This window comes from Gekko japonicus, unplaced genomic scaffold (genome assembly GCF_001447785.1).
Source record: "Gekko japonicus isolate JY-2015 unplaced genomic scaffold, Gekko_japonicus_V1.1 scaffold1544, whole genome shotgun sequence".
NCBI classification, from domain to species: Eukaryota; Metazoa; Chordata; class Lepidosauria; order Squamata; family Gekkonidae; genus Gekko; species Gekko japonicus.
The window spans coordinates 75,027-94,713 of NW_015173180.1; the positions used below are offsets into that span (position 1 = coordinate 75,027).

The 19,687-nt window shown below is 41.0% G+C and overlaps 1 protein-coding gene across 1 annotated transcript in view; it reads right to left on the reverse strand.

The window, feature by feature from the left end:
* Positions 1-19,687, reverse strand: part of LOC107119948 (thrombospondin type-1 domain-containing protein 7B-like) — a 419,856-nt gene that overhangs the window by 44,521 nt on the left and 355,648 nt on the right.

Below are 19,687 nucleotides of genomic sequence, written 5' to 3' on the forward strand. Positions count from 1 at the left end.
CTTTCTGCTGTTGCAATGAGTTTGAATTAAGTAAATGCTATTATTCTGTTATCTATCATCTTGTATAATTTCATATGGCAACCTTATTGAAGACTTGGCTTTCTGCTGTTGCAATGAGTCTGAATTAAGTAAATGCTATTATTCTGTTGTTGTATAATTTCATATGGCAACCTTATTGAAACCTCTGCTGCTAGCCAGGGGAACAGTCACCCAGGCACATCTCAGATCAGCCATTATTCTTAATTACCTGAAAACTAATCCTGCTGCAAAGTGTTTACGAATCATTATTACCTTTCATGCAATTACTTTGATTGTTTGTCCTTGCAGGCAAGAATAATAGTGTAAATGATTTGCCATTAAAATCAAAGAGAAGTATCTCGCTAGATGCTCCCAATTAATGCTCTACTGCATTTATTTTGCTTTGTTAAAATCAATCACAGCGCCAAAGAAATCAGAGAGAGCTAGCTTCTAAATGACCACTTCTGTTTTCTTCAGCATGAAACGTGCTGCTTGAATTCTTTGCAGGTAAGGGCCGTATTTCAACAGAATAGTTTTTCTGTTCTTTATTGGCTTATGGTGATTGGTTATAGAATTGTGCTTCAAAACTGGCCCAAAAATTACTGGGTAACAGGAAGCCAGGTGCAGTTCCTCCTCTTACATCTGCTGATGTCTGCAGTATGCTACCTGGGCCCTGACCATCTTCATTCTGATAGTGACACAATAGATCCCACAATCCTCCATAAAGCAGATTGTGGGGCAGATTCTGATGTGTGTGTATACATTGCTCAAAGAGCTGGAGAGAAATAAGCAACCTGAATGCCTCCCTGAACAAACTAAGAATGTGCTTTTCCCTGGGCAGAGTTCTGGCAGGGTACTGTCCCCGACTCCCTGTCCCAGCCCATTCAAGGTGTAGGGATGCTTTGCCCAGGCTGAAAGAAAAGGTCAGGAAAGGTCAAGGGATTTTGTGTACAGCATACAACTTTCTACCTTTTCTTCACTGGGACCGATTTCACACAAGAGCTGCACCGTGGTTGCGCCTCCCTTTGCCCCGCTTCTATTGGTCAATTTCCCACTCGAAGCTGCGCAATCGCATTTTGACCCATGGCTTCGCCTGATTTCCCCCATGGTTTCGTGATCTTGTTTTTTTGAGGATCACGAAACCGCGGGGAAAATCGGGCAAAGCCGCGGGTCAAAATGTGTTGAAATATACTAAACAGAGTACCTCTCAAAGAAAGAACTAGAAAACCTTGAAATAAAATTGCAAATTCACTCTCTTGAATGTTCTAAGAATTCAGCTCTGTATATATTAGAAAGCTTTTACCTCAGCAATCTCAAAACCTTGACAATCCCTCCCCTGCCTGTTTAATAAAATCTTTATTCTGTTTTTGAAAGTTAATCTGCCTCAAGTGCCATTTCATAAGGGTTTATAAAACAGGACAGCGCCTGTCTTTCCCTCACGTTCCTGTACTGGGTCTAAAGCCTAAACTCATATCTAAACAAAGGGTGGGACAGTTTCAAGTTTATATCAATAGAGAAGATATACATGCTACTGTAGGGCGACTCAGTCACTGAGGAGAACTGAAATTTTGGTGGGAAAGGTCTGCCAGACAGTTGGGGAGATACAGGGGTCCATCATAACTGGCTATCTGAAGTTAATATCATAACACAAAGACAGTAAAATGCACTGCAGTCGTTTTTCCACACTAAAAAAACTGTTCAGGTCCTTTATTCAGCTTCTTTATCTCTGTTTACATGACATATAGGAACTGGATATTGAAGTAGTGTAAGAGATTAATCGGACATATTACACAAACTACTAAAACCCTTCAAAAACTCTGGGGGAAAGATGTAAGTTGACCAGAGTTTGTCCCTAAAGAGCATTTGCTTCAGAAACTGCAGCCTTTGGTTCAATTCCAAAGAGCCATGCTCGGGAAAATAAATACAACTGCTGCACTTCTTCTAGTCAATTACATTTTCTCCACTGTGGCCACCTGACACTGACAGGACCTAGAATAGGAAGTGTGAAGTACAAAGAATCCACCTGCACTTTCACAAATTCACAGAGTACAGGGGGAATGTTCTACTCAGGAAGTTTTACAAAGTTAACAATGAATAGATGCAAAAGCAAAACAGCTCTACTGTTAACCCACCTGTGCCATGCCACTACCAAGGCCCCGGTCACACGAAAGGTTTTGGGCCAGGAGAGGGACGGATCGGGGGCGGAGCAAACGGGTGCGATCCCATCGCAACATCTGGGAAACGTTGCGCACCCGTCCCCGATCCGGCCCTTCAGGCCGAAAAGCCGCATCTAAAATAAACCACCTACAGAGGTGGACTTACCAGGACGGCCGCATCAAGTGCGGCCGTGGGATCGCCGGCACGTCCTTCTGCCGGCGCATCCAAGACCACTGGCCGAACTACGCATGCTCACACATGCGCAGTTCGGCAGCCTCCATCTCCATCTCGTCGCTTTCTCCCCTTTCTCCCCGGCATCTGATCGTGCCGGGGAGCAACTGCGTGGCGGCTCACGGGATCTGTAGGATCCCGCCGCCGCGTGTCTATTTTGGTGCGGCTTTGAAAAGCCACACTTTGCCCGCACTCCCCCCCCCCGTGTGGCAGGGACCCAAGTTTAGCAGCTTTGCAGCCATGTTGTAATTGTGGGTTTAATTGCAAACTCATCATTTTGACCTCAGCATATCCTTGTGTGGTCTGCATGGTTTGTTACCCAACTGGCTGGTTACACCAAGCAACTATGTGGAGCTCTACCAGGTGCTGTTTTTGCAGTACCAGACAAGCAGCAAGAGATGTATTGAGCCTCTGAGTGCTCATGATACAGGATTGGCTGGATGGGGCACAAGTTAAGCAGGTCTGTACCATACAAATGGGTCACGCTCCATCCCAAGGTGGATTGTACTAAATCGGGGGTCCTTCATGTGCTTATGGGTGCCACAGTGCCCATCAACACCTTTCCTGGAGTCTGCCAGGTGCTTTTAGAAAGTGGGGGGGGCCTAGGTGGGGTTTCCCCCAGCAGAGCTTCTGACTGACTGCACAGATTAAAAAGTATCCTGTTAAACAGAACTTCTGTCTGAAATGGTGGAGAGTTACTATTAGAGTTGTATATAACCTCGATACCTGATATTTTGTGGCTGGCCCCACCTCCTGCAGCAGCCATTCTGTGATTGGCTCCCCCTCCTTTGGCAACCATTTTGTGATTGTGCCTATCACCCTTTGCCAGAATTCCAAAAGTAACTACGGGTACAGAAAAGCTGGGGGACCCTGTACTAAATGATGGCAGCTGAGGTGATGGGCAAGATTTATATCAGGCCTGACTGTAAATTAACCCAAGCCAATCCTGATCCAAACTGAACCAATGAAACTCATTTGAAGGAACCCATTCTGAATCATACCTGGGAAATGCTGTTGCCTCATGAGATATCTGTATTGACCAATACATTGTATAATGGTTTCAGAGTTCTGGGTGCATTTTCTGTTTTACAGTGATGGCTGGTGATTGTTGCTCAAAAATGGGTAACAAAAAAACACTCCAGATGACAGAAAAAGAAGAAGAAGAAGAAGAAGAAGAAGAGATTGTATTTATACCCCGCCCTTCACTACCCAAGGGAGTCTCAGAGCGGCTTACAAACTCCTTTCCCTTCCCCTCCCCACAACAGACACCCTGGCTGAGAGAGCTCTGACAGAAACTGCTCTTTTTCTAAAACAGTTCTTGTCAGAACTACGGCTTGCCCAAGGTCATCCAGCAGGTGCAAGTGGAGGAGTGGGGAATCAAACCCAGTTCTCCCAGATTAGAGTCTGCCCACTTAAACCACTACACCAAACATACAAGATGTTTCCTGTGGCAGACTCCCTACTTCCCACCTGTATCTTTTAGGTATACTCATTATACCAACCCTGCCTATTGACACTGTTTGGAAATGTGGAAACTTACTATGCAATGGATTTCTAATCAATTATATATGGCTGCTGTAGGGGGTGGGGGTGGTTCAATCAGCACTCCTGTGATTAAAGTAAGGTCTAAACATTTTTAGATTTGCCCTCCCCCTGCTAACGCAGGCCTCAGGGTGAACGTACGAACATAAGAGAAGCCAATGTTGGATCAGGCCAAAGGCCCATCCAGTCCAGCACTCTGTCATACAGTGGCCAAAAATACCAGGTGCCATCAGGCGGTCCAGCAGTGGGGCCAGGACACTAGAAGTGAGTGACAACATATTATAACACAATCATAAATTAATTCAAAAGAGTTTTAAAATACCAGTCATAATAAACAGATGGGATGTAACAATACAATTTCATAAGGGGAAAAATGGGTCATGTCAGCACTCGGGGAAGGCCAAAAGGAAAAGGAGGGCCTGTCAGATATAATTTTTATTCTCTTCCCCCAACAGCCTCAACCATAGGCCTGGTGGAACAGCTCTGTTTTACAGGCTCTGCAGAACTGTGAAAGGTCATCCAGGGCCCAAATCTCCGCTGGAAGAATGTTCTGCCAGGCTGGGGCCAGAGCAGAGAAGGCTCTGGCTCTGGTTGAGGCTAATCAAATGTTTTTTGGCCCAGGAACTGTCAGAAGATCTTTATCCTGTAAGTGTAGTGCTCTTGGGGGGCGTATACCAGGAGAGGTGGTCCCAAAGGTATGCTGGTCCCAGACCGTGTGGGACTTTAAACATTAAAACCAACACCTTGAACCTGATCTGGTATTCAGTCTGGAGCCAGTGCAGCTGGCAGAGCTCCATTTGGATGTGGCCCCTTATTTGAGTTCCAGTGAGAACTCTTGCCACCCTATTCTGGACCAGCTGAAGCTTCCAGGTCAGTCTCAAGGTTAGCCTTGCATAGAACAAGTTACAGTAGTCTAGTCTGGAGGTGACTGTTGCATGGATCACTGTCAGGGCGAGATAGGAAAGGGGATAGTTACCTGACCTGGCGCAGATGTAAGAATGCCAGTTTGGCAACATTTGTGATCTGGGCCTCCATCGAAAGGGAGACATCCAGAATCACATCCAGAATCTTCACTGTTGGTGCTGCTGTTCAAGGCCTTTAGTCAAGTCGGGAGTTGACACCCCAATCCTGAGTCCGCCTGGCTCAGCCACAGGCAGTGTTCCCTCTAAGCTGAGTTAGTGTGAGCTAGCTCACAGTTTTTTAGCCTCCGGCTCACACATTTTTGTCTGAGCTCAGGAAGGAGGGCTCCAGAGCAAACCAATTTATGTAGAAGCCAAATGGCTCACTCACAAATTTAATGTCAGTAGCTCACAAAGTGGAATTTTTGCTCACAAGACTCCACAGCTTAGAGGGAACATTGGCCACAGGGCTGGCCCGTAGCTAACATGGGGCCCACAGGGCCCGGCCCCCTAGTGCTTCTTCTGGGCCCCATATCTCCTGGGCTGCCCCCAAAGTGCTCCAACTTACCACCTGCACTGTACTTCCATTTAATTAGCTGGTGGCCCCCCGAGGCCCCCTCCCAAAGAATTCCCTAGCTATGGGGCTGCCACAGGGCCTCTTTCTTTGCTGGATTCAGTTTCAGCTGGCTCTGCTTCAGCTATCCAACCACAGCCCCCAACCCCTCTGCCAGATTTTCACGGGCGGAACCTGGCCAGCTGTCCATCAACAGACATACCTAGGTGTCATCAACGTACTGCTGACCACCCATCCTGAATCTTCACACCAACTGGGTGAGGGGGCACATGTAGATGTTGAATAACACTGGGGAGAGAATGGCCCTCTGGGGAACTCCACATAACAGAGGGTGTCATGATGACACTCTCTCCTCTAGTGCCACCGTCTGTCCCTGACCTTGGAGAAAAGAGATGAACCATTTCAGAGTTATCACCTGAGTCCCCTTGTCAGCAAGGCAGTGGGTCAATAGATCATGTTTGAATGTCTCAAACACTGCTGTCAGATCAAGTAATAACAGCAGTGCTCAGAGTCTAGAGGAAATGGTGTTTTGAACAGAGAACTAGATAAATGATCCGATACTTTGCCTCACTGGGGGCATTTGAAATCAAGTACTGGTGGGAGAAGGAATTTCAGTCTCTCTCTCACTCCGCTGTGAAGAGGCTTATTTGAAAAGCAAACTTCTCCATACATGATTTGACTCAGTTCCAGGCAGGTTCTGACAACATCAAGACAGTGAGGTAATGGCAGGCTTTTGAAGCCATCAAGGATTGACCTCCCTCCCCTTCTTGTTTTCTTCTTATTATTCTTTATCCATCTCTTTTTTACTCTTTTCTATCCTTTTGCTTTCATGAGGACTTTGAAAATACAGGACTGTGACCAAATTATACCTTTTATTTCTTGAATGGTGAAATCTGCTTAGGTGAAGAACTATTTGTAAAACCGAAAGCCTTCTTTAAAAACCCCGTGATTTATTACAAATGCTAGCAATTAAGCAAGTAAGCAATTGGGAGGGTGAGGTCATAAATCTCTCAACATTGTTAAGTGGAAGCCATAAATCCTCTAAAGAAAAGAGTATTTCACTTTCAACTGCGTAATCTGCCACTTTGACCCTGTAAATCTGTGATTATAAAACAATTTTTTAAATTACAAGGAAAATCTCTTTGTGTACTGCTTGCATTTGTTATGAGATACAAGTATTCAAAACTGATTTAGGATTTATAAAAGATACAGACAGAGACCCATAGATATCAGAGTTGAAGTCATAATTTACTAAATCTGCATAATTCCATCGCTTCACAGTGTAAAAAAGGACTGCATGGTTTATTATTTTTTTCCTTCTCTCTCTCTGTCTTTGATTTTTATTAATGTTATCTGTCAATGAGACTGCTCCATGGTTAAAAGTTGAACTGAGTATTGGTTTAAAACTGAACAATGGTGATTTCTTCCTTTTTCTTTTCACAATAACAGATACTTTTTAATGGAGTCTCCCTGAAGTTTTAAGCTTTATTTGGAAACCAGATCTTTGACGTAATATGCATCTATTTCCAATGCTTCGAGCACCATTTGGTGGCCCTAAGTCAGAACTGCTTCATGTGAACAAATCCTCTTCTCTAAGTAAATTATGAAATCATTAAAACAATATTAACTTGTTTTATTTTTGCAACTAAAATGACTAATTATTTTAATATACTAACATTAATATTTTTATTATTATTTCTCTCTGTAGAAGAAGATTTGGATGTTATAGAATTAATGAACAAACTTTCAGAGACATTACTACAACAAATTCAAGCAGTAACAACTCAAATCAAATAATATGAAGATCGAAACAAGTGAAAATCAGACAAACAGAAGAACGAACTCAAGAAAAAATTAAACATGCTGAAGAGAATATGCAAGAAAGGATTTTAAAAAAATCAACTGTCAAATAGGAAATAGCAACAGGCTTACCAGAATTTTTTTTTAAAGCTACAAGAAAATACACAAGAATTTGGAAAAATTAAAGAGAACTAGAAAGAACTTGAACTGCATCAAGAAGTGCAAGATCTACAATTGGACAGGGCAAACCAGAACAGAAATCTTGGAGGTACTGGGTAGAAGTAAGAATCTGCGAGTCAGAGGAGTTGTGGAAGATTTTGGAAGGAAAAACCTTGAAGACAATTTCATAATCCATTAGCAGTAATCTGGCAAGAAAACAAAATTAAAAGAGGAAGATGGAAACTAAGTGATAATCTTCTATTGCAAGACGACGATAAAAATGTGAAAAAGAGGTTTTTTAAATTAAACAACATAGAAGATAGCTCTCCTAAAACCATCTGGGAAGCTAGTAAAGCATACATGAGAGGAAATCTCATTTCCATAGCTTCAAAGGAAAATAAAGAAAAATTGGAACAGACCAAAAAATAACAGAAAGAATTTAAACTTTGGAAGGAAAACACAAAAAATCTTTAAATAAAACAATTCTAACTGAGATCAAAATACTAAGAAGTCAATTAAACATGCTTAAAACTGAAGAAATGCAGAAGAAATTAAGTTTTTAAAGCAAAAACATATTCAACTTGCAAATAAACCTGGAAGATGTTTGGCATATTGCTTAAGAAAAGAAACTGAAAAAAGAGTGATAACAGTAGTAAGGAAAGCCTGCTTTCATGGAGAAAGAGATCCAGGAGCAGTTTACATTTTTTCTCAAAACTTTATAAGAAAGATCTATCAGCAAAAGAAGGTATGGAGGAGTATATAATGGACACAGCCATTGAGAAATTTGCAGCTAAACACAGGGACATTTTGAATCCAACAATTACAATCCAAGAAATTTCACAAGGTATAAAGAAATTTTTAAAAGATAAAACACTCAGTCCAGATGGACTTACTGCAATGTGTTATAAATGTTTAGAAGAAAAATTAATACTAACACTCTAGAAAGTTATGAATGATATAAGCAAAGAGAAAACACTGTTACCATCACGGTGAGAAGCTTATATTACATTAATTCATGAAAAAGGCAATGATCCAACCTACCGCAATCTTACAAACTTATTTCATTACTGAATGTGGATTCTAAAATTTTTACCTCAGTTATGACGGAAAGATTAAGGAAGTGTATAACAAAGTTAATCCGTCCTGATCAGACAGGTTTGGTACCAAAATTTTTTATGAAAAACAATGTTTGTTCTGTTATTAACACAATAGAATTTGTGAAAAATAAGAAGGAAAAAGCAGCAATTATGTTCTTAGAAGCTGAGAAAGCATTTGATAATTTATCCTGGCATTTCTTATTAAAAATGTTACAACATTTGAACTGTGGTTCTAGATTTATGAATTGGATACAAGGTATTTATACAAAAAACATGAAAAGATTTTAATGAATGGAGTATTAACAGAGGAATTTCAAACAGAGAAAGGAACACACCAAGGTTGTCCTCTGTCACCACTTCTATTCATTCTTGTGTTGGAAATGTTTCCTGAAAGTTGACAGTGAAGAATTTAAAATAAAAAGCTTTGTGGATGATGTGGTTTTGACAATTTGGAATCCCCACATCATCACACCATAAAATTAAACAAACTGAAGAATGTGGGTCCTTCTCAAGATACAAAATTAACTGGGGGAAAATGAAAATAATTTCAAAATATCTGATGAAGCAGGAAGAGGAAAACATTTAAAAACAGGATGTGAAATAACATGAAATCCAGTTAAATATCTTGGAATAAATCTGACCGTTCAGAACGATACATTGTTTACAGATAATCATTTAAAAGTTTGGATGAAGATACAAAAACATTTGAAAAGATGGACTAAATTGAAAATATCTTGGTGGGAAGGATTTTTGCAGTAAAAATAAATGCATTGCCAAATATATTTTTTTTAATTTCAGATGATACCAATTAATATAGAGGAAAAGATATTGAAGGACTGGCAAAAATAAATAAATATGTTTATTTGGAATGGCAAAAAACCAAGAATTAGAATCAATAAGCTAAATAAAAAATACAGATACCTTGGTTTTAATATTTTCAAATTAGGAATTTGATTAGACAATCTGTGATCAAAGAACACTTGATTAGACCATTGACAGATTTTGAACATTTATTTAAAATACCTCTGAATAGTGACAAAGGAATCATTTCACAAATATATAAAATTCTATTAACGATCTCTAATAACAAACCACTGCCTTATGTAAAATCCTGGCACAGAGACCTTGGTTATACACTCCCTTTTAATGATTGGCAGAAAATTTGGCAATCTAATACTATCACCTCCAGATCTATAAATGTGAAAACCTAGGCAACTAATGAATTCTGGCCGTGAAAGCCTTCAACAACATATAGAAATAATATTATTATAATATTATTATAATAATAACCATGTCCTATTTATTTTTAACTAACTCAAACAGGACACAGTATCTTATTCCAGGACACTGAAATGCTGGACAACACATCCAATTACCATGTCAGATTACACAGGTTAGCCATTGAAATTCATAAACTTAAATACAATTTCAGCAGGCATCCTACAAGATAATGACTCAGCCCTACCCCACCTTCCTGAGTGGGGTAAATAAATTACCTGCCTATCATTTTTATTCTCACATTGACACAGAGAGTACACCATCTTTCTGTGTTATACCTCTGAAGATGCCAGTCACAGCTGCTGGTGAAAAGTCAGGTACTGCAATGCCAAGACCATAGCCATACAGCCCGAATAACCTACAGCAACTAATTATTTCTATAATTCATTAGTGCAGTCAGTCACTTGTTGTTGAATTATGGTTGAATTTAGGAATAGTCTCCTCAAATTGATTGTTATTTAGTCAAAATTATTCTAAATTTATTTGATGTCTAATTGGCTATTTTTTATTGTATTCTAAGTAATTTCTGTTGAAATATTGTATTGTATTATGTTGTAGCTTTGCTAAAAGTTTAAAATAAATATTTTTTAAAAATAATTAGATCCAAAGTTTTACAAGATGAGAAAAGGAGAGGAGGCTTAGCAGTACCTAACATCAAATTGTACTATCAACCAGCTGGCCTAGTTTGGATTGCAGACTGGATTAAAAATCCGGATGAAAGGGCTTCCGGTCTGGCTCCCGCGCATGGCGGACGCTTCCTCGGGTCGCTCCCGAGGGCGCCTCGCCCGCCCGCGGTGGAGGAGGGACGTGAGCGACCCCGAACGGGGTTTAGCGGAGCCACCAGACGTCACCGAGTGATAAAGCGACCATCCGCAAAAGTGGAAAAGAAAAAGAAAAGATCGGCTTAACTGTGAGTTGTCAAAATGCAGAGAAAAAGAACTGAAAATTGTTTTCCCCCCCCTCCCAGCGAAAAAGGCGAAGAGGTTAATCCTCCATTTATACAAGCGAAAAAGAAAAGGAGGGGGGGGGATGAATTGAGCGGACAGTGATGTTTTCCTTTGATGTATTTGAAAGCGAGAAACTTGTCTCTCTGGAGCACATTTTAAGAACTTTCTAAAAGTAAACAAAAAAGAAAAGATGTCGGAGCTGGGCAAAAGCGAGCGGAGAAGGAGGGAGGGACTTCCGTCTGGGCGTTTGTTTGTGCGCAAGAGCCGGCTGTTGAATGTTTGGACTGTTTATGGCTGTGAATCCGACGGGAGTTTTGCAAAAAAGATAAGTTGGAATTGTGACAGCGAGAAGTGCCTGATAGCGCTTATAAGTCAACAATTGAGAGGAGGACCCATAGAGAGTTTGGGAGCAAATATAAAAGCGAAAATGAAATTGATACCATTCTCGAAAATGGGGACCTCCGGGGCATGAAAGGAAGAGGATTTATAGTACATGAACTGAGCGTATTAACAACAACCCGAAGGAGGATCTAACAAGCCGGAAAGAGAAGACAACAGACGAAGCTCCTCCACGTCAGCGATAGTGAAAATACCCAGCACGCAAAGGAGCGGTTCTGAATGTGCACAGAAGAGACCCTTTTTATTAACAGAATCTCAAAGGAACATTACTAACATATTAACAGAGAATATATGTAACAGGACTAAGAAAAGAAGTTTGGCAACACACAGAAGAAGCCCAAGAAGATTAATTGGACACTACTAACAGTTTAATTTACCAGTTTATATATCACTCAGCTTTCTCTTTCTCCCACTATCTACCCCTTCCTTTTTTTCTTTTAAGCGAAATACCTCCCCTTTTTAGGGGAGCCAATAAAACCTTTATTTAAAAAAAAAAAAATCCGGATGAAAGATTAATAAAAGTGGAAGCAGCAGATTTAGATGAGGGACTGCACAGTTACCTTTGGATCAAATAATTAACCCAAAAGATTACAATGCAAGACCAAATTCATGTAATTAAAGACAGTCTATTTAAAATCTGGGAAACTATATGAAGAACAGTCCTCCAATATCTCCTCTAATGTCACCCATCGACACATATTATAATAAACAGGTGAGAAAAATAATTGTATTACATATGGAGATATGATAAACCCTCAAGGAAGCCGTGGCAACAGATAAAAGAAGAAGGGAAAATATACAATGGTTACTATATTTTCAACTAATTTCAAGACTAAAAAAGGATGAGTTTATGGACAGAATAAAAGAACTGTTTGAATTTGAAAAGACAATTACACAACAAAATCTATTAGGATGAATTTATAAACTTCTGCTCCAATATGACACTGAGACAGACCAAGCCAAAATGTGTATAATAAAATGGATGCAGAATTTTGAGCAAGAAATATCTTTTTAGCAATGGGAAACCTTATGAACAAAGAATATAAAATTCACAGCTAGCCAAATATTAAAGGAAAATTGGTATAAGATGTTCTGTCAGTGGTATATTACCCCAAAAGATAGTGAGAAGGTGGACAAAAATTACAAAGGGATTTGTTGGAAATGCAAAGAGATGGATGGTACTTTTTATCATATGAGATGGATGTGTAAAAAGATGAAGAAATATTGGGAAGAGATACATGCAGAAATGCAGAAAATTCTAAAAACTAAATTCACTATGAAAGCTGAGACTATGCTACTGGGCATTTTACCTGCAAATATTGAAAAAACCTTACGGGATCTATTCAGCTATTTGATAACAGTGGCCGGAGTTACATTAGCAACAAAATGGAAAACAGAAGAATGCTCAAACCGAGAGAACTGGAAAGATAAATTAGCTGAATATGCAGCTATGGCAAAGTTAACGAGGTATGTAAATGGAAATTCAGGAGAAAGCTTATTATTCATATTTTATGACATGCCCCAATCCAAATGTCTGAGAAGATCATCTGTGAGAGTGACCAAAGTACTCTCTGTCCCATGGAGAGGGAGGAAGCTGGATTGGAATGGATCCAGGGCTGATGTGTCATCCAGGAAATTCTGGAGGTGTTCTGCTGCTGCTCTTTCCACCACCTTGGCCAGGAATGGGAGGTTCAACACTGGGTGGTAGTTGGTCAGATCAGAAGGATCTAGTGATGTTTTCTTCGAGAGTGGCTGTACCACTGCCTCCTTTAAACTCCATGGGAAGACACTTGTGCTCAGGCACAGATTTATAATGTCCGCCAAGGGGGCCCTAATACCATCACCACTGACTTTTACTAGTCATGATGGACATGGGTCCCAGAGGCAAGTGGTAGGTTTCACAGCACCTAGGACCCTGTCAACATCATCATGGGAGAGTCAGCTGAATGGGTCTAATGTCGGACCTGAAGATGGCCAAGGGACCTCTAGTTCACATACTGTAATTAGATTTGCCAGCAGGCCTTGGCAGAGTGACAAAATCTTATCTGCAAAAAAGCTCGCAAAAGCCTCACAGCTAATTGTTGAATTGCTAATATTTTGAGTTTTTTCCAGAAAGAAAAGTTAGAGACCTAATTACCCTAAATAATTGTGCCTGGTGTGAGCTTGCAGCCACAATGGAGGCCGATATTTGGAGAGGGGAGTGGCTTGAAGGAAATAGAGGCTGATTTCGCACTAGAGCTGCCTCAATGTTGCGCTGCCGTTTGCTCCGATACTATTGGTCAATTTCACACCCGAAGTCGCAGGGCTGCATTTGACCCACGGCTTCGCCCGATTTCTTCCGCAGTTTCGTGAGCCTCAAAAAACAGGATCACGAAACTGCGGGGGAAATCAGGCGAAGCTGCGAGTCAAAATGCAGCCCTGCAGCTTCGGGTGTGAAATTGACCAATAGTATCAGGGCAAACGGCGGCGCAACATCGAGGCTGCTCTAGTGCGAAATCAGCCAGAGTCTCAAATGAGGGTAGGAAAAGCTCAAGTTGTTTATAGTGGTTTCATTTTTTTGTTTAGTTATTTGATCTGGCTGTATCAACATAATCTCTAATTAGGCACATTTTTATTTTACATATTACAAGCTTTAACATAAATCACAATTGCACTTATGTGCAAATGTGTTAGGGAGCTACCGATATAAGAAACCATAAACAGGTACACTTGGGCTGAAAGGTAAGTGCTCTATTTGAAAGAATTCTTGAGATACTCACGTGTTTTGTACTGTAATATACAATACTTTCTATGCAATCTCTTTCTGAGGGTTCTCGTCTAGTTTCTCACTTGGCCTTCATAAATGCAGGCTACAAAGGTTCTAACATGTTAACTGGCCTTGAAATTTATTGAAATGCTTGCATATGGTGGGAGAACATGATTTTAACAAGCTATTCAAAACGAAATGTGCAAATCAAGGCTTGCAATGCAATAAAGCATTCTACAGTGGAAGAATCTGACCAGTTTGAACTGTATAATAAACCACTCGTAACAATCAGTATGCAGATTGTGAAGGCTCTGTAACACTTCAATAAGCTATTTACAACACAAGCAGTGATTAAAAAAATAAAAAATAGCTTCACACAATTTATCCATAATAGAGTTTTGAACATTTTTGGGTGATGCTGATCATTGCTTGCCTCCCAGGTGAGGAACACCTGATTAAATCTACTCTGAAACACTGCCATCAAAGGCCTCCAATGATGAGGCTCCTTAAAAATGTGCAATTATATTGTGTCTAGCACAAGAATAGGTATGCAAAAGATTTACTTCAGCAATTACAATTAACACATTTACACTTCAGTTGTGATCCTAACTGTGCCATTCTATGCACGGTGAGCTTAGAGTATGCATAGGAATGCACTGTAAGTTACATAAATAGAAGAAAATTTCACTGAAAAATTTCACTGAAACGAATGGGACAGGCTTCAACATAATTGTCCAAATCTACTAACTGTGGTGTTCATGCTGAGGCTCTAAAGCAGTAATAATCAATGACTCAGGAGCCATGTGTGGCTCTTTGAGAATGCCACCTGTAGCTCTTCTGAGCCCTGTTCTCCAAGGTGGACCAGCCCTATGTCTAACAAAAATGGGTAAAGCCATTGCCCAATAGGCCTTGTGGTTGGCAAGTGGTTCCACCACTGAAATGAGTGGAGTAAACTGTCCAAATCCATAAACTGTGAGCCTCCTTCATGCCAGGGATAGAAGTAAAGGGTCCAATCTTTCAACAACAACAAAAGAATCTTCCACCTTTCTCAGCAGCCTTTGCACTCTAATCTCAACACCTGGATGACTTTTAACATAGGCAAGCTCCAGACTAATAAAACGTTCTGACGCTTGCACAGTGTTATGTGTCCTAAGTGTGCCTTGCAGGCACTTCCCCTCACACTGGACACACAAGGCCTGCCTAAGTTTCAACAGTGGCGGGGAGAGAATTCTGCATGCTCAGAAGTCCTTTGGTAATTGAAAAGGTTATAGTTATGCATTGAATATTAATAGTTATATCCTGTATTATTGTATGAGTATGTTCGTTGGGGTGGTGCACAACTGTCATGTAGCTCGTGGGCACTGTAAATGTGACTCTCTCTGAAGTGTTGTTCTAAAGTGCACACAAATGTCTGCATGAAAAGCTCTTGTCCTGTTCTTTTCAGGGTTGATGAATGCTTCACATAGGGACTGCGATAGATAACTGACTGCATGTAGTGCTTAGAGAAGTAGTGAATGTGAACTAGATGGCTTGTGCAGTTATTCTGTTGATTTTGATAATGTATGTAATTGACTGTTGGTCAGTGACAAAACTGCTTGAGGACTGATGAATGAGCTTGTCTTGGCAGGGGTTACACTACACCTGAAGGATCAGGTTTGCAGCTTTGGGGTGCTGCTGAATCCTGGAGGATGAATCCTCATGGTGGAGACTGACTCCTGGCCTCCTGTTGGAGGCTCAAGTCTCCCACATGCCCAAAGCACCTTTTATCGTCTTTGGCAGATTCACCAGCCACAGATGTTCCTCTGAAACTGTGATCTGGCCATGGTGATCCACATAATACACTTTACAGGGGTCTGTCTTTAAAAGCTATCCAGAATCTTCAGTTGGTCCAAAATGCAGCATTCAGGGGTTGTATTGTTTTTGTTTGGTATTTGTGTTTTTCATATGTGCATGTGTGTGTGCACCTGGAACTCATGGTGACCTCTGCTGATTGACCCCTACTGGGGGCTTGGAGGATATTCAGAGAGGGGGCTAAATAAAGCCTGCCCCTGCCTCCCGACTGGTGGTATTCCAAGGAGGTCTCCCACCCAAGTACTTGCCAGAGTTGACCCTGCTTTAGCTTCTGAGATCTGACAAGATCGGGCTTGAGGTCAGGGCAAAGGGTTGGATTGTTTATCACTCCTGTGCTGAAAGATCTGCCCTAGCTGCCTATTTTGTTCTTACCTTTAAGGCCCAAAGCAGTTTGCGGCCAGGAAACCCAAAAGACTGTCTACTTCTGTACTATTCAGTCCACCAGTTAAAATTTTCTCAGGCCTGGCTCTAAGTGCCCAGGGCGAAGGGTTGGATTGCTTATCATTCCTGTGCTGAAAGATCTGCCCTAGCTGCCTATTTTGTTCTTACGTTTAAGGCCCAAAGCAGTTTGGGGCCAGGAAACCCAAAAGACTGTCTACTTCTGTACTATTCAGTCCACCAGTTAAAATTTTCTCAGGCCTGGCTCTAAGTGCCCCCATCTGCAGAGCTGAGATTTCTGTTGACCAGAGACAAAGTTGTGTCAATGGTGGCAGCTCACCTTTAGAGTGACCTCTCCCTTGAGGCTTACCTGGCACCTATTTTACTGTCCTCTAGGTGCCAAGCCAAAACATTTCTCTTTATCCAGGCAATTAATTGGATGATCCAGTTTTCTAATGCTATTTTCCTGGTCCCCTTCTAGCCTGAGGGCCATTTTATGCCCCGAGATTCTGCAGCTTGTTTTAATATTGATAATTTTTATGTCTGTTGTCTTTACTGTTTGGTGTCTGTGAGGGTAGCAGGGCTCTATAAAGGTGGCATATACTTTTTATAAATCAATAAATATTAACATTGCTAATCTCATGACCATCTCTGAATGATGACTAATATGATCTGGTCTAAGGATCCTGGCTACACATAAGAATGATGTACCCTCACATCAAAGCTAGGTTCTGACTCCTGTTCGGTTTTTGTGTCAATATCCCTGCCCCAGTGCTAGGAAAAGGGAGAGAACAAAATACAGAAATATAATATACAGAATAACTGAGGATTACTGGAAAGTGCTTTCCTACAAAGGATCATACTTCATTTTTTCTGTCGCATGGTTTTCTCTCACTGCAGTTTAAACTGACCCATATAATCAGTGTATGGGATGATAAATGAGATTACTAATTTTTATTCTGTTGTCAGGAAAAAAAAATATGAAGCTGCCCTGTATCACACTAGACCAGTGATCCATGTAGCTCCACACTGTCTACCCCACTAGCAATATTATGGGGGCTTAGCCAGAGAGGGTTCCCCCCCCAGCATTTGAGACCCTTTACTTAGAGATCTCAGGGGCTGAACCTGGGGCTTTCTCTGTGCAAGGTAGGTACTCTGTTGCTAACCCACAGCTTCCTCTCATAAAAATATAGATAAATATGTGAAGCTGCCTTATACTGAGTCATACCACTGGTCTATCTAGCTCAGTATTGTCTCCCTTTGACTGGTAGTGGCTCTCCATGATCTCAGGCAGAGAAAGGTCATTCCCAGTATCTTCTGCCTGAGATTCTTTAACTGGAGATGCCAGGGATTGAGCCTATAACCTTCAATGTCCACAGCACGTACTCTACCACTGAGCTAACTTGATCAAATTCCAAATGATAATCTAAGGTTAAAAGATTCAGGCAACACAGCAAAAACTTGTAGCTAATCCTGTCTCTCGCTTCCATCATCCATCAACACTTCAATAGTCCATATCTTTTTATGAGAACATAAACTTAATTGATATTCATATAAGCCACAGACAGAAGTAGCACTTCTTCTTTCATTCTGTTCATCACTCTGTGAATTTACATAATTAAACAAACTGTTTGCAAACCCTCTTGAATTAACTACTGTAAATGCTAACGGCTGACGAAAACATGGAGGCAACTCAGATCTAGTTCTGGGGTTATCAACTGTTGTAAGCAAGAAAACCTACAGCTGATACAATAAATCTCATATAATTATTCCAGGGACTTGTTACACAACTTGCATATTAACTCAGCTTAAAAATGCATTGATGAATTCAACTGAAGTCAATTAATTACATTTCCAAGTCAGATGAACACAGACTCAACACAGTACAGGTATTGCCATGTTAAATATTCAGTGTTGAAGTAACAGGAGATTATAGCCTTCCAGTTGCCTATGCACAAGAAGCAATCAAGTGATGATGTGTGAACACACTGGAATTAATACAAAGTCTATAACCGTAATTCCAGTTATAACTGGAATTAATATGAAATCTCTAAAGAAAAATGTGGTTCAATTTAATTTGCCAACGTTTATTAAAATAGACAAGGAATACTTTCACACTTGATACAAGAATTCCCGGAATGGTCCTTTAGTACAAAAAGAAAATTGAGTATTCAACGGGATCATAAATCATACAAGAAATAATAATGCAGAAGAGAGCACACTTCAGTGGGAATGGTTCCTGGTGCACAAAGATGGAACACCCATGACCAAATCCCAGGTATTAACATTTATTCAAAGGTATACTGAATTGGAGTCCAATAGAATTATCCTCTATACACATGCGCACAAGCCAATCAAAATTAGGCACTTCACAGAGCAATCATAATCAGAGTTACATTCTTGTGGTCCTATAGGCAAAGAGGGGGGGAGGGGAAGACAAAGGGATAACACATGCCACACAACAGCAGTGATGGAGTTAAAGATGGCCACAGCATATGGCATGGATCCAGGGACTGGGTGATCCTACCTACCTAGCCTGCCTGATGGAGAACATGTGGGATGGCAAATATTGGTATTCCACATGGGCACAAGCCACTGTGTGGTTCTCCTACCGCCTGGGAATGAACTGGATAGCAGCCCCCCAAGCTAGGCATGTCCTGGAACAGCCATAACCTAAGATCAATTAAGGGTATGCAGGCACTGTCCCCCACACAAAAAAAATGGATTCAGCCCAATGCCAAGCTGTCCCCCAAAAGTTGTGATGTGAATATGCAAACTTAAGAAACAATAACAAACTCCCCATCACAATGTGCCACAATTAACTGAGGGAGAGAGAGTGGAGAAACCAGGATCAACTGACCCAGACTCCATTGTTGAGTGTGGTTATAAAGGGGCTGAGTGGACCAGAGTGAAGACTTCACTCTCCCAGGTCTGCCCAGGGACCATCACCCCACCCAACCAGCCAGAGGGGGTTGTGATCAGCCAGCCAGGAGCCAACACCACAAAAGACAGGCTGGGCTCCAGTAAACTACCACATTGGCTGTGGGAAAAAGACACCCCCTTTGCTCTGCTCCAGGCCCTCACAGCTGCAAACAGTGCCCCAGGTGAGCCTGAGAACAGGGCTTCTAAACCCATGACGTAAATGCTTAGAAGGGTATAACTCTGCTTAGGATTGCACTCAAAATGCTATTTGTTTCAACCATGAGTTTAAATCTCCCAGTGAAATCTATGGGAATTCAAAATATTTAACTTTGTCTGGGATATTTGAGATATTCAATTTAATTCAATTCAAAACCTTTATTGGCATGGAATTTGAGATATCTAGATAACTGACTGCCACCATTTAAAAAATAACACACTAAAAAATTAAAAAGAAATTTACCCAAAATACATATGCCTTTGAATAACTGGAGCTTGAGTCACACATGCATCAACAGCCGTCAGCAGAATCTTGCCCAGCAAAATTATTTATGGTAGTTCACACCTTAAAAGCATAAGAAGAGCCCTCCTGGATCAGACCAATGGTCCAGCTAGTCTAGCATCTTGTCTCATACTGGACGGCCAACAACAGGACATAGAGACTGAGGCCTTCCCCTGATGTCGCCTCCTGG